A 20,747-nucleotide genomic window follows, 5' to 3' on the forward strand; every position below is an offset into this window, starting at 1 on the left:
TAGCATCCTGGCTGTGGCCCCTTGCATTCATTTCCTTAGCAGTGTCCACAAAAAGATCATTATTCTGGTGGCTAGCTGTATGCACTTGCTGCACTGACACTTCTCCCTAGATAGCGATGAGATCTAGGGTTGCATCACAGCTCCAAGCAGCCATTTGAGGCATGTCGGAAGACTTCTGGAGTGATATTGCAGCAATGTGATAGGAACAAATGAACAAATTATGGCCCCCTGCCAATTTTTAAACAGGGTAGGGAACATCTGGTCAACTTGACCTCAGAACAGTGGAAGGCACGCAGGTAAACAAAGTCAATAATAGACGTCCGTAAAGCAGTATGGTACAGTAGCTGGAAGACTGCCAAAGTAATATGTGGTAGCGTTGTATGCACAGGAACAATACACTGGACTAACTCAATTTGCATCTAACATAACACACTTTGAAAGAGGATTCCAGAGTTTGTAATAAATGCAGAGTCATTGCACTATAATAAATTGCATTGTTTCTCTGCAGGCATTTTCATACTGAACTTGTTACTGCTGATTAAACTCCCCATATGGACAAAGTTTGTGATATATTGAGACAGGACTCACTACTGATTTGAGAAATAGTATATCTTGGTCTTCTCTTACCTAGAGAAGAGCACCCCTACCAAAGGAGGACCCACTACCAAAGGTTTAATCTCTGTTGAAAGCTTTGCACACAGAAGAGATTGTAAGCTGCATAACCATGTTTATTTTTTCATTTCCCTTTTTAAATAATAAAATAGAGTAATAGTGATTACTTTGCTTATCTTTAATTGTGGTGTCCCATAAGGAATGGAAAGAACCACACGTAACTAAAATAGTGAGAGTCTCTGAATTGGCACTGAGGACAATTACTAAGATTTGGCCTACCATTTCTTGCTTCTGTAGGCTATCCATTTTTGGTAATTTTTGTACTAATTTTGGGGACAAAATTACTTGGTGCTCCACCACCGGAAACACCGCTTTTTACTTCACCTTATCCTGTATATTGTCTTATTTGTACCTATATAATATACTATGGTTATTTTGAAGCTTAACGATTAAAGCACTTTGAGATCCTTGTCTCTGTATGTCTTTGGAACAGATCTTTCTAGAGTGGATATATTACATTGCTTTAGGGTACAGATTCTGCTAGCACAATCATTGTAGTTCTCAACCCAAACTGTGTTAAGATGGAACTATTCCATTATTTTTCTTGTCCTATTATTGTCCTTGTCTTTTATCCTATCACATTACCTCTGTCTTATGATACCAAGTGATACAGTGGCAGCACTGAGATGGTTGGAAGAGAGAGAAAGAATGATGCCATTCCCTACAAGCCAATTAAAAAGCTTTCACAAGTTTCCAGACAGTCTTGCCCTGTCCTCCCAGCCAAGCCCAGCACAGGGCTGCTGTGCAGTGCAAGCTCTATGCAAAAAGGCTAAGGTGCTCCTTTGCATTGTCAGATGAATGTGTCCTATTGTGCAGAAGAAAAAACTGAGGAACATACATGGGCAGAACCTGGTGAAAACCCACTGACTCCCTGAACTGTAGTCTAATATCCTGTAATGCCCAGTAGCTGAGGTGGGCTGGGGATAGTCCAGAGCAGTAGTCGTGTGCATGGGTGGTTGGGCAGCCAGCAGGTCAGTCCATATCAGAAGCAGCCTGGGACAATGGTCAGAGTTCTTCTAGGGGTCAGTAGCCAGAAGATCCTACCCTAAGGGACAGACCACTGGGTTGGGGAGGCAAGGACAGATGAGGTAGCAAGGCAGAATCAGGTGAGGCAGTCTAGGGAGCAACCAGCAGGCATTCATCTGAGGCGCAGACATTTTCCTCTTCTTGTTGAAACCTTTATATAGTTCAGATACCCAGTGAATGTGCTGCCTGTCCATCCAATCAGGGGCCTGGAGTATGGGTGCTGTGGGCCTGTAGGCTGTTGCTCAGGGGTACTGATTAAGTGCATCATGGTGATGCAGTGGCTAAGGCTGCTGCCTAAGAACCTGAGGGGCTTTGGGCCCAATAGTGGGATCTGGATGTAGCCCAAGTCACTGCTTCAGATTGTGATACTACTCATTAGTAAATACTGGATTCTTGTCCACGCCTGTGGATGAAATAAAAATGAACATGGAAAATTCTCTCATACTGAGAAAAGAATATTTTCAAACTATTTTTTTAAAAACACTACGCACATCATGAACCACTTAGTAAAAAAAAATCTAGCATAACCCTCCTTTTCGTACAATAATTTACTATCCTAAGTACAATGATTTATTTTTTATCATTTTTCATATACAGATGTTGAATATGCATTTTCAGATGATGGTTGTGTCTTCTGAGGTTAGTACTACTTTGCCTGATCTATATTTTGGGTTCTATTGTGTTGTGAAATTTTGTAGAGAAAATTAAAACCAGCTAACCTTGTTTCGTTGTTGCCAAAGAAACATACTGTTTTCTCTTTCATCTTTTTAAACTTGCAGTATGATTTGAAAAGTCAGGCTTACCAAAATGTATAGTGTGTATACTTTACTAAAAGCAATAACCTGTGTTTAAAAGAATGCTCACCCACCCACTGAAATATCACTTTTTCTTCAAGTGATTGTTCACATCGATTCCAATTAGGTGTGCGCATGCTGCATGCACGGTCATCAGAAACTTTTTCCCTTAGCAGTTCCCATCAGGTCGGCCACGGAGCCCCCTGGAGTGGCACCCTTATGATGCTCAATATCAGAGGGGTAGCCATGTTAGTCTGGATCTGTAAAAGCAGCAAAGAATCCTGTGGCACCTTGTAGACTAACAGAAGTTTTGGAGCATGAGCTTTCCTGGGTGAATACCCACTTCGTCAGATGCCATGCACCCACGAAAGCTCATGCTCCAAAACTTCTGTTAGTCTATAAGGTGCCACAGGATTCTTTGCTGCTTTTACTGATGCTCAATATATGACTCTGCTGACCCGACCCCCCTTCAGTTCCTTCTTACCATCTGTGGTGGTGTTGGAACTGTGTTAGATTGCTTGCCTTCAAGTCTTCCCTTAGCCATTCTTAGTTTTTCTTTTGAAATATTTATTTTCTTGTTTTAGTTATTGTTAGTAGTATAGTTGGTGAGTGGATCGTTCCCCTCAGCCCACGTTGGGCTCCAGGGCATGCTTCAGGTTCAAGGATTTAAATCTTACAGTCTATGCAAAAAGCCTATGCCAAACAGTGACCCTCACGACTCATGCTTGAGGTGTCTTGCGGAGGCGCACCAGTCCGAGCGTTGCAAGATCTGCAAGGCTTTCAAGCCTAGGACTAGGAAGGAATGCAACTTCTGTTTGAAACAACTACTGATGGAAGTTGCACTCCGTCCCACAGCACCTGACCGCCAAGTCCCAGGCTTGAGCTCGGTGTGCAACGCCCCAGTGTCGGTCTGCGAACTGATACCAAGGAAGGACTCTGGTGCTAGAGTCCCTCGGTACCAAAGATCCCTGGCACCACAGCACAGTGTGGTGTTCTGGCACCGGTCAACATCCCCATTGCCCCTTAAGCACCATAAGAAGGCCGATAGAGGGCACTCTCCTCAGAGAGTGAGACCATCAGGGATGACTTGCTGCCTCAGAGGAAGGACATAACTTCCAAACAGCAGAACCCCATGCTGTTGACTCTGGCAACCAGTTGGCACCGTTGAGTCCAGTACCCAATGAGTCTCCGGCAGGCTCGACTTGTTGGAGGAGTTGGAAGCCCCCTCCACCCCAGATACTTTAGAAGCGGCAAGGGACCTCATAGAAAGTACTCTGCGTCAGCCCCCCCGCTGTTAGAGACAAGCCCCCAGCACTGCCTATATGGATGCCATCTAGAGACAAACCGGCAATGATGAGGCCATCTTCCTGTCCGGACCAGCACCATTCATGGCACCGTTCACGGTCGTCTACATGGTTGTTGTGGCACTGATCTCCGACTTCCTCCTCTTGGCACCAACTGCCAGCGCAGGGATCCTCAGACTCTGAGGATGGCTCGTACTACTTATGGCATAGTAGGCACAGGTAGGACAAGTGTGAGAGACACGCTTCTTTGTCCTGGCAACCTCAATGGCCACCCGCTGCACAATGGCCCTTCTGGATCCCCTGGGCTTATCAGGCCCAGTGTACCCCTTCCAGGGTTTCTAGGTCCGTTAGGTCGGGGCATCACTGGGCACTGTCAATGGTGGACACAGAGGTGGCTCTTTTTTGTCCCCCCCACTACTACAGAGGGCACATTGGAACTGACCCCAGATCCACCTTCATCCAAGGTCCCGTCGGACCACGCTCAGCCACTTAGCACCAACGCTGCCCAGGACCAACCTGAGCACATGGTGGGCCATGATGACCCTGTGCCTCTACTGGCCTCTTCTTCGTCTTCGCCTGATGAGGCGGTGGCAGGGGCCTCAACTTCAGGTCCTCTGCCCATCGACCACAGGGCCCACCAGGACCTACTCCGCCACATTGTCTGTAATATGGGCCTCCAAGCGGAGGAAGTCATTGAGCCAGAGGACCCGGTGGTGGACATTCTTATGCCGTAAGGCCCTTCCAGAGTGGCTTTGCCAGTAATTAAGACTGTTGCCAACAATTATAGTGCTTTGTGGCAGACTCCAGCCTCCATTCCACTGACAGCTAGGGATGTGGAAAGAAAATACTTTTTTTTTTTTTTGTTCTCCCACCCACGCCCTGGTTCCCTGCTGGTCTCTGTGCTGAAGAAGAAGGAGCATCAGGGCCAGCAAACATCAGCTCCTAAGGCCAAAGAGGCCAAATGGACAGGGCCGGCTTTAGGAACTGTGGGGCCCGATTCGAATATCCAGCAGTGATCCGGGTCTTCAGCGACATTTCAGTGGGGGTCCCTCACTCGCTCCAGGTCTTCCATGGCAGTGAAGGACCCCCCCCGCCACCAAAATGCCACCGAAGACCCAGAGCGAGTGAAGGCTATGTTAAAAAAAAAAATTAAAAAGGCCCCATGGCACAGGGTCCTCTTAGGTGCAGGCACAGGGCCCTCTTAGGCATAGGGCCCGGTTCTGGGGAATCGGCCTAAAGCCGGCCCTGCAAACGGATGGACCTCTTTGGCAGGGAAATTTATGCCACAGGGGTCTACAGCTGAGAATAGCTAACTAGCAAGCTATCCTTAGCAGGTATAATTTTAACTCATGGGACTCCATGTCAAAATATAAGGAATTACTTCCCACTGACTCAATGGCTGAGTTCTTGGCTCTGGTCAAGGAGGGGAAGGCAGTTGCCAGGATATCCCTGCATGCCTCACTCGACTCGGCCACTCCAAGGCGCGTACCATTGCCTCGGGGGCGGTCATGAGGAGAAGAGGTTGGTTCCAAGCATCTGGGCTTCCCCTGGAAGTTCAGCAGACCCTGGAGGATCTTCCCTTTGAGGGTGCAGGGCTGTTTTCTGACCAGACTGATTCAAGGCTTCACAGCCTTAAGGATTCCAGGGAAACCATGAAATCACTGGGGATGCACACACCTGCTACCCAGAGAAAACCCTTCAAGTCTCAGCTGGTGCAACAGCAGAGGCAATACCAACCCCACCCTAGGCAGGATACTCACCACTGGAGAGACATAAATTCCAGGCATAGTTCTTCTAACCCTCTCTCAGGCCAGGAGCAGGGCCCAACCAAGCCATCATCAGAACCCAAGCAAGGATTTTGAAGGGACGCCTGAGGATTGCGTACCAGCCATGACTGCTGATCCTTCCCCCCATTTTTTGAACTGTCCATCCCACTTCTACCGTGCATTGTCCCATATAACATCGAACCGCTGGGTTCTTCCCATGGTAGAAGTGGGATATTCTCTCCAGTTAAGCTCCTCCCCTCCCTACCACCCCCCTTCCCTATCCCTTTTCAGGGACCCCTCTCATGAACAACTCCTTATCCAGGAGGTGCAGGTGCTCCTTGCCATGGGAGCGGTGGAGGAAGTTCCTCAGGAGCTAAGGGGCAAGGGATTCTATTCCTGTTATTTCCCAATCCCCAAGGCAAAGGTGGGTCTCAGACCCATCTTAGACCTGCTGTGACTCAATCAGTTCATGGTAAAGTTGAAGTTCCGCTTGGTCTCCCTGAGCACAACTATCCTTTCTCTGGATCCAGGGGACTGGTACGCTGCCCTCGACATGAAAGATGCATACTTCCACATAGGCATCTAGCCACTCCACAGACACTTCCTGAGGTTCATTGACAACTGCATATATTATCAGTCCATGGTGCTCCCATTCGGGTTATCAACAGCCCCCCGGGTGTTCATCAAGTGTATGTTAGTTGTCGCAGCCTTTCTCCGAAAGAGATAGGTGCAAGTATACCCTACTTAGATGACTGGCTCCTGCGAGGGAGCTCTAGGGAGCAGGTGGAGTCCCATGTCTGGTTAGTCAAAGAGACCTTCCAGAGGCTGGGTCTCCTCCTCAATGTATAGAATTCATTGGGGTGGTGCTGGACTTGGTTCAGGTGAAAGCCATCCTGCCACAACCCAGATTCCAGACCCTGTCACATGTCATTCAGATGCTCAGAGCCCACCACCACTGTGAGGACATGCCTCAGTCTCTTGGGACACATGACAGTATGCACCTATGTGGTGCGGCACGCCAGGATGAGACTCAGACCATTCCAGGCATGGCTTACTACGGCTTATCACCTGGGTTGGGACAATCTAGACTCGGTAGCAACGGTACTGCCATGAGTCCTAGGCACCGTAGGATGGTGGTTGGACCCTCGCATGGTCTGCGAAGGAGTCCCATTCACCACCCCTCAATCATCCATGACCTTAGTAATGGATGCCTCAGACCTCGGTTGGGGGGCACACCTAGGACACTTACAGATTCAAGGCATGTGGTCGGAGTCCGAGATCCTGCTTCACATCAATATAAAGGAACTCAGAGCGGTAAGACTAGCCTGACAGACCTTCCATACAGTATTGCAAGGTCACTGCATGGCAGTGCTGACTGACACCACCATCCCATGTTCTATATAAACAGGCAGGGCAGAGTCCACTTTTCCCCTCTCTGTCAGGAGGCTCTCCACCCGTGGGAGTTTTGTGTAGCCCACTCCATTCACCTGGAGGCATCCTATCTCCCGGGAGCATGCAACGAGCTTGCAGACCACCTCAGCAGGTCGTTCCACAGTCACGAGTGATCTATCTGGATGGACATCATCCACTCCATCTTCCAAAGGTGGAGGTTTCCCCAGGTAGACCTATTTGCCACAGGGAGCAACAGGAAGTGTCCAACATTTTGCTCCTTCCACACACACAGCCTGAGATCAATCTCGGATGCATTCACGATGCACTGAGGGAACCATATACTGTATGCCTTCCCTCTGATACCACTCGTCCACAAGGTTCTCCTCAAGATCCCCAGGGACAAGGCAGAGGTAATTCTGCTCACTCCAGCTTGTCTGCACCAACATTGGTACACCACACTTCTGGAGCTGTCAATCAGCACCCCCATGTGCTGCTGCTCCTTCCCAATCTGATTACGCAGGAGCACAGCCACCTGCTTCACCCAGACCTCTGTTTCCTGCACCTCATGGCCTGGAAGCTTCATGTTTAAACACAAGGGAGCTCCAGTGCATGGAATTGGTGAGGGAGGTGCTCCTTGGTAGCAGGAAACCTTCCACCAGAGCCACCTACCTGGCCAAATGGAAACAGTTTTTTGTGCTGGTGTAATCTCAGTTGAGTATCTCCGCTCTAAGCATCTATACCATTCATCCTGGACTACCTCCTACACCTGAAGTGGCAAGGCCTGGCCATGTCATCTATCAAGGTGCACCTCGTGGCCATCTCAGCTTTCCTCCCTGGAGAGTTGGGGCATTCAGTCTTCGCCAATCCTATGGCAGGCCATTTCCTTAAGGGCCTGGAACGCTTATACCCTCAGTCTCGCCCACCAGTACCAACTTGGGACTTCAATCTGGTCCTAGCTAGGTTTATGGGAGCCCCATTCAAACCACTCAGTACATGTTCCCTTCTGTATCTCTCGTGGAAGGAAGCCTTTCTGGTTGCAATCACATCAGCCAGGAGGGTATCGAAGCTGAAAGCATTAACCTCCAACCCCCCCTACACAGTCTTCCACGAGGACAAGGTACAACTTAGATTGCACCCAGCTTTTCTCCCCAAGGTGGTATCCCAATTCCACCTCAGCCAGGACATTTTTCTACTTGTTTTCTACCCCAAGCCGCACACCAACGCACAGGCCAGTTTCACTCGTTAGATGTGCGGAGGACGTTAGCGTTCTACATTGAGTGCACAAAGCCTTTCAGAAAGTCAAACCAGCTGTTTGTAGTGGTGGCGGACTGGATGAAGGGACTTCCAGTCTCCTCACAGCGCAGCTCTTCCTGGATAACAGCCCACTTGACAAGGGCTCAGGCCTCGTCCACCGCTTTCCTGGCCTAGGTGTCCATCCAAGAGATCTGAAGAGTGGCTACCTGGTCCTCAGTGCATACTTTTGCCACCCACTGTGCCATCACACAGCACACTAGAGACAATGCAGCTCTTGGTAGATACCTTAACTCTGACCCCACCCTGTGGGAGAGCTTGGGAGTCACCTAATTGTAATTGACATGAACAATCACTCGAAGAAGAAAAGATGGTTACTCACCTTCTTGTAACTGTTGTTCTTCGAAGGGTGGTGTTCACGTCCATTCCAATACCAACCCTTCTTCCCCTGTCGGAGTAGCTGGCAAGAAGGAACTGAAGGGGGGTTGGGTTGGCAGGTCATATATTGAGTGCCATGAGAGCATCACTCCAGGGGGCTCCCTGGCCAACGCAACAGGAGCTGCTAAGGGAAAAAGTTCCCAACAACTGTGCACACAGCACGCGCACACCTAATTGGAATAGACATGAACAACACCTCTCGAAGAACAACAGTTACAAGAAGGTGAGTAACTGTCTTTTCCATTTTTATGATCACAGCAGTTCTGTTTAAAGATATACATACTTGAAATATAAATGCTTTAAAAATTAAATACATTAGTATTTTTTACCATTTTGTCATATTTTCTATATGGCTATTTATTTCTTAAGTATTTTGGTATTTCTCAAAGACTCCTCACTCTAAATATTTAGCATCTCATACTAGCAGCGGTTTTCCACTGTTGGTCTTAACCATAAAAACAAACTATAGCATTGTTTCTGTAGATCACAAATAATCAAAGTGAACTGATCAGTGACCTGAGTTAAAAATAAGATAAAAGGATTTAACTTTTTTTCCTCCACCTTCTGCATCCCTATCAGAATCCCTGCAATTCCTAATTTCCCCCCAATTTCCCCACCCATCTGCTCCTAAGAAATTCTGGTCATGATCAGCATGGTTATTCCTCACTACTACCACTCCAAAAAGCTCCATGGCACGGCCAGCATCCTTTCAACAGAGAACAGGATTTGACTAACTGAACACTGTCAATGGATTGCTGCATCTTAAATAGCCACATATGGCCAATAAGTCTTTTTTAGCATTTTTAAATAATGTTGTATGAAAAAGGTAAGGAATGGTTAGATTAGTTCTTGTGTTATCAGTTGGAGAGTGTAGAGGCACCAAGCACATTATGCATCTCCATGATCTGTACTGAACAAAATCCAGCAATTTACAGGGTGGAAAGCCTGTCAGAGACAGGTGTCTGATGCTATCCAGTCATCATGTATTAGATCTTTTGGGGTGAGGAGGGTGTTTTTTTTCCACTCTTGCTTTCGTTGGGTCAGAGTCAAATATGTGTAAAAGATCCTTATTTATTAGATTAATTTTTATAGATCATGAATGAGATTGATCTGAGGCAAATGCATTTGTGGTTTTCATAACACTTGGGTTTGTTTGTGTGATGGGAGTGTCATTAGTTCATCTGACCCTGGAGTGGGCTCCACCCACTGGGATAAGGTTGGAGCTTCCCTCCATGGTACATTTACCACAAGTGGTTAGGCTGCTTATGGTAAGACATGACAGTGCAGTTGAGGCAACTGATGCCAGCGGCGGCTCCATGCACCAATGCTCCAAGCACGTGCCTGGGGCAGCAAACCCCACGAGGGGCACCCTGCCGGTCCCTGCAAGGGTGGCAGTCAGGCTGCCTTCGGTGGCACGCCTGTGGGAGTTCCACCGGTCCCGTGGATTCTGCGGCAATTCGGCGGTGGGTACGCCAAAGCCGTGGGACCAGCGGACCTCCCGCAGGCAAGCCACCGAAGGTGGCTTGACTGCCATGCTTGGGGTGGCAGAAAAGCTAGTGCCGCCCCTGACTTATGCAATACCAAAACCGAAGCTGTTTGGCTGAACACCTCCCCTAAATTATTATACAAAAGGACAGTTATTTTTGGATGTTCTCTCCATGTCAGTAAAAGTAATTACCGTACAGTCTCTCCAGTTTTTCTAGGGCATATAGTGGCTGAGTCAAAGGCTATTGAAACCAGTGGGAATATTTTCATTGTGTTAAATGAGCTTTCTGTCAGGCCTTTTTAATTCTCATGACCTGTTGGTCAGACAAGTTATTGGCATTTTACGAATGCCATATTACATTTCAGTTAAAGATAATTTTTGGGGGCATAAGAACTCCATGTGCAAGAAATTTCAGTACTTAGTCTAAATGAAACAGGCAAGGGATGCATTTTGGTACACTTTGTACTGACACACAGATGAAAGAAAAAATAAATTAGACACTTAAATACTTAATTTGATTATATGATCTGTTTTATTAAAATATTTTATTCAATGTTCACATTCTGCAAGAAAGTACACTTGGCAAGTTTATAACTAGGGCCCTCTCAAATTCGCAGTCCATTTTGGTCTATTTAAAGTCCTCGGTCATAGGATTTTAAAAACCATAAATTTCATTATTTCAGCTGTTTAAATCTGAGTTTTCACAGTGTTAATAGTAGGGATCATGACTCACAAAGGAGTTGTGGGGAGTGACAATGTTATTGTAGTGGGGGTTGCAGTACTGCTAGCCTTACTTCTGCACTGCTGCAGACAGTGGCGCTGTCTTCAGAGCTGGGCAGCTGGATAGTGGTGGCTGCTGGCCGGGAGCCTAGCTCTGAAGGCAGAGCTGCTGCTAGCAGCAAGCCAGAAGTAAGGATGGCGTAGTATGGTACTACCACCCTTACTTCTGCGCTGCTGCCTGCAGAGATAGACCGTCAGTCAGCAGCCGCCACTCTTCAGTCACCCAGTTCTGAAGGCAGCAGTGCAGAAGTAAGGGTATGGTATCACCAGCCTTATTTCTGCACTGCTGCTTGTGGCAGCTCTGCCTTCAGAGCTGGTATGGCATGGCATTGCCACCCTTACTTCTGTGCTGCTGCTGGTGGAGCACTGCCTTTGGAGCTGGCTGCCCAGCTCTGAAGGCAGCACAAAAATAAGGGTGGCAATACCCCCCTAAATTACCCCCCTAAAATAACCTTGCAACTCCCTTTTGTGTCAGGACCCCCAGTTTGAGAAACACTAATCTCATCTGTGAAATCTGTATAGTATAAGAACATAAGAACGGCCGTACCAGGTCAGACCAAAGGTCCATCTAGCCCAGTATCTGTCTACCAACAGTGGCCAATGCCAGGTGCCCCAGAGGGAGTGAAGCTAACAGGCAATGATCAAGTGATCTCTCTCCTGCCATCCATCTCCATCCTCTGATGAACAGAGGCTAGGGACACAATTCTTTACCCTTCCTGGCTAATAGCCATTTATGGACATAGCCACCATGAATTTATCCAGTTCCCTTTTAAACATCGTTATAGTCCTAGCCTTCACAACCTCCTCAGGTAAGGAGTTCCACAAGTTGACTGTGCGCTGTGTGAAGAAGAACTTCCTTTTGTTTGTTTTAAACCTGCTACCTATTAATTTCATTTGGTGACCCCTAGTTCTTGTATTATGGGAATAAGTAAATAACTTTTCCTTATCCACTTTCTCTACATCACTCATGATTTTATGTACCTCTATCATATCCCCCCTTACTCTCCTCTTTTCCTAGCCTCTTTAATCTTTCCTCATATGGGACCCTTTCCAAACCCCTAATCATTTTAGTTGCCCTTTTCCGAAACTTTTCTAGTGCTAGAATATCTTTTCTGAGGTGAGGAGACCACATCTCTACACAGTATTTGAGATGTGGGTGTACCATGGCTTTATATAAGGGCAATAATATATTCTCAGTCTTATTCTGTATCCCCTTTTTAATGATTCCTAACATCCTGTTTGCTTTTTTGACCGCCTCTGCACACTGCGTGGACATCTTCAGAGAACTATCCACGATGATGCCAAGATCTTTTTCCTGACTCGTTGTAGCTAAATTAGCCCCCATCATATTGTACGTATAGTTGAGGTTATTTTTTCCAGTGTGCATTACTTTACATTTATCCACATTAAATTTCATTTGCCATTTTGTTGCCCAGTCACTTAGTTTTGTGAGATCTTTTTGAAGTTCTTCACAATCTGCTTTGGTCTTAACTATCTTGAGCAGTTTAGTATCATCTGAAAACTTTGCCACCTCACTGTTTACCCCTTTCTCTAGATCATTTATGAATAAATTGAATAGGATTGGTCCTAAGACTGACCCTTGGGGAACATCACTAGTTACCCCTCTCCATTCTGAGAATTTACCATTAATTCCTACCCTTTGTTCCCTGTTTTTTAACCAGTTCTCAATCCATGAGAGGACCTTCCCTTTTATCCCATGACAGCTTAATTTACATAGGAGCCTTTGGTGAGGGACCTTGTCAAAGGCTTTCTGGAAATCTAAGTACACTATGTCCACGTTTGTTAACTCCTTCAAAGAACTCTAATAGATTAGAAAGACACGATTTCCCTTTACAGAAAGGATGTTGACTATTGCTCAACAGTTTGTTTTTGTGTCTGACAATTTTATTCTTAACTATTGTTTTGACTAATTTGCCTACTACTGACGTTAGACTTACCAGTCTGTAATTGACAGGATTACCTGTAGAGCCCTTTTTAAATATTGGCGTTACATTAGCTAACTTCCAGTCATTGGGTACCGAAGCCGATTTAAAGGACAGGTTACAAACCTTAGTTAATAGTTCTGCAACTTCACATTTGAGTTCTTTCAGAACTCTTGGGTGAATGCCATCTGGTCCCGGTGACTTGTTAATGTTGAGTTTATCAATTAATTCCAAAACCTCCTCTAGTGACACTTCAATCTGTGACAGTTCCTCAGATTTGTTACCTACAAAAGCCGGCTCAGGTTTGGGAATCTCCCTAACATCCTCAGCTGTGAAGACTGAAGCAAAGAATCCATTTAGTTTCTCCGCAATGACTTTATCATCTTTAAGCGCTCCTTTTGTATTTTGATCGTCAAGGGGCCCCACTGGTTGTTTAGCAGGCTTCCTGCTTCTGATGTACTTAAAAAACATTTTGTTATTACCTTTGGAGTTTTTGGCTAGCCGTTCTTCAAACTCCTCTTTGGCTTTTCTTATTACACTCTTGCACTTAAGCTGGCAGTGTTTGTGCTCCTTTCTATTTGCCTCACTAGGATTTGACTTCCACTTTTTAAAGGAAGTCTTTTTATCTCACTTCTTCTTTTACATGGTTGTTAAGCCACTGTGGCTCTTTTGTAGTTCTTTGACTGTGTTTCTTAATTTGGGGTATATATTGAAGTGGGCCTCTATTATGGTGTCTTTAAAAAGGGCCCATGCAACTTGCAGGGTACAAGTGTAGGGTACAAGCACACAAAAGACCAGATTTCATGGAGGATTGGGGGTGGGGGACTAGATTTCACAGACTGTGATGCATTTTTCGGGGCTGTGAATTTGGTAGGACCCTATTTATAGCACAGCTCAAATCATTTTACGTCGTTAAAGTCAAAAGCACGTAGTAATAGTATGATGTTTGAATGCTTTTAAACATGAAGGAAATCTTAAGAACCTTTTCTGAGAAACAGTTTTTAAAATGGAACATTCATTTATTGGTTAGACTTACTTACAGAATTTAATTCAACATTTCAAAGTTAGGTGTGTTGCAAAATCCCCAAATAGTTATTTTTATCAATATTTAAAAATGAGTGGCTAATATATTAAAATAAAATACTTTCCTCTTTCTGTGTATATTCCCTTAAATGATTGACAAAATGGGCTAGTTCTCCTCTGCCTTACACAGGTCTTATGGCAGTGTAATTCTATTGATTTAAGTAGGGTTATTCTTGATTTACACCATTGAACTAAGCTGAGAATTGGGCCTAATGTTGTACTATGAAGATAATCTTAGCTAATTGATTACATGGAAAATTACTTACCCATAACTGAAAATACCATCTCACTGGAATATCACTTGGCTTTTGTGCTCCCAGCATGGTAGGCACAGGGCAGAACTCCCCTAACATTAAAGACTTTTGTCTGTCTGAAATAGCTCTGCAGAAGATACAGGTTTCTTCTAGCCAGTTTCTAAAATGCTAAGGAAATACAATGTCTTCTTATAAGCCCACTGTAAAAATTATTTATTATTCAGTAACTTTTCCTGGAAAGACCAACTGACCGATCCTTCCCATTGGCTCTCCATTCCAGGCTAAATGCATCAGTCACTACATTGCGTACTTGAATTTGGAAGTCCAACTGTAAATGGAGATTGTCCCTGATTTCAATTAGTTGCTGGGATGTAATGTTACATAACTTGCTTCCACTGGAATCTTGAGATCTACTGAGATTGTCTTGTGGATAATATCAAAATTGTTGTTGACATCACACTCATCATTTGTAGCATCGTAAGATAACACCTGCTGCATTGGACAAATCCTTTTTGCTAGACAGGTGCTATCTGAGATCCTGTACTGAGGCAGGAAGTCTTTTAGTCACGTCATATCTACCTAGGCTCCAACTGTCTTCTGAGAACAAGCTGGGACTTTTGCTATTTTATCATGACCAGTGTGACTCCTGTACTTAAATGGTGATATGAACTGATTCTTAGACACTTTTCAAATGATGTTTTTGATTATCCAGTTGTCAAGAGAGGGGAACATGTACTCACACCAAGAAACAACAGGATTTCCAGCAATGTGTCTGCCTGAGGCTCCCAAGAGCTTTCTGAGAGGGAGGAGAAGGGACACTATGGAGGGTGTCTTGGACACCAGGTGGAGTAGCTCTATTGAATATTACTCAGACCATATATCAGAGACAATCTAGGCCCAGTGAGTGAAAGGCCCAAAGTCTCTATCTGAGAGGGAGGTCCTTGGAAGCTGTGTAAGTAGCAGACTACCTAAACATTCTGAAGCCTTCCAAGAACAATTTGTGCTCGGGAAACATGTTCTTCCTGGAATAGAATGCAAGATCTTCAGGGCAGGGACTGTGTTTTTACTGTGCCTACCACAATGAATCTGCAAACTTAGTTGGGGGCCCTAAGTGCTACTGTAATACAAATAATACTGTTTGATAGTGAAGGCATATGAGGAAGAACTAGCCCTTTATTGTTGGGGGCCATTAGGCCCTCATGCTGTCTTCTCTTAAAGTATCTTGGACCACAATCATACTTCCAAAAGGCTTTGGGAGTACTTCTTCCTCTTATTGCAACCAGAAGCACATTACATCTTGGGGGAAAAGGTATCAGTTTTATAAGGTTTTGAAGTGTTCAAGTAGAGTGGGAACATGTAAAGATCAAGGTAAGAGGCCTGGAGAAAGTTGAAAATAAATGCACCAAACATAGCTGAAGTAGGCGGCCACAGGAATGGTGAACACTGGAAGTGTACTGATATGCAAACACACTTGGGATTAAAAAAAAAGTGTCAAAGCTATGACAAAAAAGCACCAAAATGGGATTACAAAATGTCAAGTCCAAAGCAAAAAACTAAGTGCTCCAAGCAATGCATCAAAGCTTACTTGATTGGAAAGAATGGCAAAATAAAGCCATGGCCTTCTTGGTTATGTCTACACTACAGCTGGGAGCATGCTTCCCAGCAGAGATTGATTGACAGGTGCGAGCTCTGCTTGAGCTATCATGCTAAAAATTGCTGCATGGCAGTGGCAGCATAGGCTGGGGCTTAGAGTAGTTTCCTGAGTACAAGTCTGCCTGATCGCCTCGATACCTACTCAGGCAGCTAAGCAGAGCTACCATCCATGCCACCACAGCCATATTGCTACTTTTAGTATGCTAGCTTGTCTATTTGTCTTCCCTTGCTGGGAAACATGCTCCCAGCTGCAGTGTAGACATATTCAAAGAGGCCTGATGTTTTGGCACTATCTCAGAACACCAAAGACTAGGCAGACCAGCAATAACTAACTAACTGAGTTGATTGGAAAGCAGGGAGACTATGAGAGAATTTCCAAAACAGGCCAAGTAGATGGATGGTGGTAAAAGGTGTCAGTTCCTGTGGAGAGCTCCATGCTTAAATTCTAACAAGGAAGAGAGTGGAAGCTTCTTCAGCAGTGGCACTTATTTACACGAGGAGACCCTGACTCATCCTGAATTACCGGTGCCTCCCAAGGGTAAAAAAGGTTTGAATAGGGAATTCTACCTTAGCTGTGGCAGCACAAGACTTAAAAGTGAGAATCCTTTACAGAAAACTATATTTGTTAATATTTTGGTGAATGAAAAGCTCACTTAATTTCTCTTAATGAAACTGTAGAAAGCTCACAAGATTTTACTGTTCCATTTTTAATTATTACATTATCCATACAGTACACCATTATTGTTCTTATCAAAGACAAAAATTTCTAGGAAAAATAGTGATGAGATTTTAAAATTGTAAGCTAACTTCTTTAAGTCACTCTACCCTGTACCTCTTCAGGACTTCGCCATGTCAAACTCACTTTTTAAAAGTAACCTGCAAAGGAAAAAAAAATGAGTTTGTGTCTTTGCTATATAGAAAGATGACCTGAAAGCTGTTTTGTGTTTTATTTTAAAGATAGAGTTTTCCTGGTTATTTTTTATATAGAAATTTAAGTTATCTAAGATAAAAGATTCCGTAGTAAGTGGGGACCTAGCGCAATTTTTAATATTACAAGCACCAAAAATTTGAAAGTCGAGCCACTAAAAGGGGGGGAAAAGTTAATGTTTTTTGGAGTTTAGTGTTTTTTTAAAAAAAACAACCAACAAAAAAACCAAAAAACCTGTTTAACTTCAATTAGTAGTTAACATTTTGGATAAAGGAAACTGTTAAATATTCAGTATCCATGCACCTTCAATAAAAGTGTTCCGAATTCACCATAAACATATCTAAAACTTTCCAAAGTTCCTCTAGAAAACTCAGATCATTACACTTGACATTCCTAATATTACAAAGGTAAAATATCAAGCAGAAAAAAAAATGTAAAAAAGTAAACCTCCCAGGGCTCTCTAAATATCATAATGAAGCAAAACAGATCCCCCCCTCAACAAGGTAAATTTTAAAATAAAAATTGTTTGGAGAGCATCTTTAAGTGTATATGTGATACGTAGCATAGGAGCCTAATAATTTTGAAGGACTATGTTACACCTTTAAAAATGTTTACCTGTTCAGAAAAAATAACTGAAAAAGTGGTACCATGCTGCTCAACATATTTCTTTCTTATTTGTATTCAGAGTCGTATTCTCTTGCAGTGTTTGCTAGGAGATACAGCATTAGACTGGGATTCAGGAGAGCTGGGCTCTATTTCCAATTTTTAGAAAATTCCAATTTAGTTATACCTATACCAACCCTCTTAAGCAATAAGGATACCCAGGTGGCAGTAGGGACTTAATTTAAAATCACTTGTGTTGCACAGGTTTAACTAAAGACTTAATTTATCCTACCAGACTTTTATTACTATTGAATATACATGTGAAGGAAAGAATTCAGCTTGACTTGACTGGCTGAGTTTGTAGAACTGGTAGTTTAAGTAAAATGTCTTCATTTGCCCACTAAGCAAGTTTGATATTCAATCATTTTAAAACAAAAATGTTGGACTTCACAATGCCATTTTTACAGAATTGCTTAGAAATCCAATCTTAGTGGATTATAGGCAGAGGTGATAGTGCCATCTATAGTGGAGGTTGTCTGATAATTCCCATTATGAAAGATTGTTTAGTTGCTTAGAACAGTGGTTCTCAACCAGGGACTACATGTACGCCTGGGGGTACACAGATCTTCTAGACAAGTTAGATTTCTTCAAGTCACCAGTGCCTGATGAAACAGACCTAGAATACTCAAGAAGCTGACTAAGGAGATATCTGAGCCATTAGTGATTATTGTCAAAGAGTCATGGAAGACAGGAGAGATTCCAGAGGACTGGAAAAGAGCAAATATAGTGCCAATCTATAAAAAGCAAAATAAAGGCAATTCAGGGAATTACAGACCGGTCACCTTAACAGCAGTACCTAGAAGGATAATGGAGCAAATAATTAAGCAGTCAATTTGCAAACACCTAGAAGTTAAAGGTGGTAAGTAACAGTCAGCATGGATTTGTCAAGAACAAATCACATCAAGCCAACCATATAGCTTTCTTTGACAGGGTAACAAGACTTGTAGCTTGGGGGGAAGCTATATGCAATAGACCTTGACTTTAGTAAGGCTTTTGATACTGTCTCATACAACCTTCTCATAAACATACTAGGGAAATACAACATAGATAGAGCTACTCTAAAGTGGATGCATAACTGATTGGAAAGCCACTCCCAGGGAGCAGTTATCAGTGGTTCACAGTCAAGCTTCAAATGAAGTCCCACATGAATCAATTCTGGGTCCAGTTCTGTTCAATATCTTCATCAGTGATTCAGATTATCGCATAGAAAGTACATTTATAAAGTTTGCAGATCATACCAAGATGAGAGGGGGTGCAAGTGCTTTAGAGAATAGGATTAAAATTCAAAGTGACCTGGATATACAGGAGAAATGGTCTGAAGTAAATAAGATGAAATTCAATAAGGACAAATGCCAAGTACTCCACTTAGGAAGGAACAATCAATTACACACATACAAAATAGGAAATAACTGCCTAGGAAGGAGTACTGCAGAAAGGGATCTGGAGGTCATAGTGGATCATAAGATAAATAGGAGTCAGTGTAATATCATTGCAAAAAAAGCAAACAAAATTCTGGGATGTATTAGCAGGAGTATTGTAAGCAAGAAACAACAAGTAATTCTTCCGCTCTACTCTGTGCTGATTAGGCCTCAACTAGAGTATTGTGTCCAATTCTGGGTACCACATTTCAGGAAAGATGTGGACAAATTAGAGGAAGTCCAGAGGAGAACAATGATTAAAGGTCTAGAAAACATGACCTATAAGGGAAGATTAAACAAATCCATTTTTTTCAGTCAGGAGAAGAGAAGACGGGGGACACGATTGTTACAAGGATGAGAGAAAAATTGTTCTCATTAACCTCCGAGGATAGGACAAGCAGCCATGTGCATTCCACTCAATGTGCAGTGGCAGTCAAAAAGGTGAACAGAATGTTGGGAATCATAAAGAAAGAGATAGAAAAGACAGAAAATATATTGCCTCTATATAAATCCATGGCACACCCACATCTTGAATACTGCATGCAGATGTGGTTGCCTCATCTCAAAAAAGTTACATTGGAAAAAGCTCAGAAAAGGGCAAGAAAAATCATTAGGAGTATGGAACGTCTTCCATATGAGGAGAGATTAATAAGACTGGGACTTTTCAGCTTGGAAAAGAGATGACTAAGGGGGGATATGATTGAGCTCTGTAAAAATCATGACTGGTACGGAGAATGTAAATAAGGAAGTGTTATTTACTCCCAGGGCCAGCTTTAGGCCTATTCCACCAATTCCCCCGAATTGGGCCCCACGCCTAAGAGGGCCCTGCGCCCAGTAAGAATCCCTTCCCTGGCTAAAGGCGCCTTTTTAATTTTTCCTCACCTGGCGGTGCGCTGGGTCTTCAGCGGAACTTCAGCGGTGGGTCCTTTGCTTGCTCTGGGTCTTCGGTGGCACTTCAGTGGCAGGTTCTTCAGTGCCACCAAAGACCCGGAGTACAAGCCCCACATGTGTTTTTACTTTTTTAAATTTTTTTTAAGTCATCCATGCCGGGGCTCCATCGAAACTGTTCAAATTGGGCCCTGCACTTCCCAGAGCCGGCCCTGATTCCTCCTTCACATAAGAAGAACTAATTTCACTAAATGAAATTAATAGGCAGGTTTAAAACAAACAAAAAAGGAAGTATTTTTTCACACAATGCACCATTAACGTGTGGAACTCTTTGCCAGAGGATGTTGTGAAAGCCAAGACTATAACAGGATTCAAAAAAGAACTAGATAATTTCATGGAGGATAGGTCCATCAATGGCTATTAGCCGGGATGGGCAGGGGTGGTGTCCCTAGCCTCTGTTTGCCAGAAGCTGGGAATGGGTAACAGGGCATGGATCATTTGATGATTACCTGTTCTGTTAGTTCCCTCTGCGGCACCTGGCATTGGCCACCATCAGAAGACGGGATACTGAGCTAGGTGGACCTTTGGTCTGACCCAGTATGGCCGTCTTATGTTTTTAATGGTCTTACATTGTAGCAAGGGCGGTTAGGAAAAACTTCTTGTCAGGGCAGCTAAGCACTAGAATAAATTATCCAGGAGGTTGTGAAATCTCCATCACTGGATATTTTTTAATAGCAGGTTAGAGAAACATCTCTCAGGAATGGTGTAGATAATACTTAGTCTTGCCTTGAGTGCAGGAAACTGGACTAGAAGACCTTCCAGGGTTCCTTCCAGTCCTATGATTCCTGAGTCTGAAAATTCCTCTGCTGTCAGCCAGTGCTATGAAACCCCTGGACAACTTTAATTCTGGAATTTCCTAACTTTTGAGTGCTTGACTTGGCAATCTTCACGTCCTTTTATAGTTGCTTTTTGTGTATATAGAAGATAGTTTTCTTACCAAACGGCAAG

At 43.9% G+C, this 20,747-nt stretch overlaps 1 protein-coding gene across 3 annotated transcripts in view; it reads left to right on the top strand.

Annotated features, from left to right (window-relative positions):
- The window catches only part of FAM151B (family with sequence similarity 151 member B), a 310,696-nt gene that overhangs the window by 55,819 nt on the left and 234,130 nt on the right, over positions 1 to 20,747 (top strand). The gene's annotated exons all lie outside the window — the stretch shown is intronic.

Source organism: Gopherus flavomarginatus, chromosome 3, assembly GCF_025201925.1.
Source record: "Gopherus flavomarginatus isolate rGopFla2 chromosome 3, rGopFla2.mat.asm, whole genome shotgun sequence".
NCBI lineage: Eukaryota > Metazoa > Chordata > Testudines > Testudinidae > Gopherus > Gopherus flavomarginatus.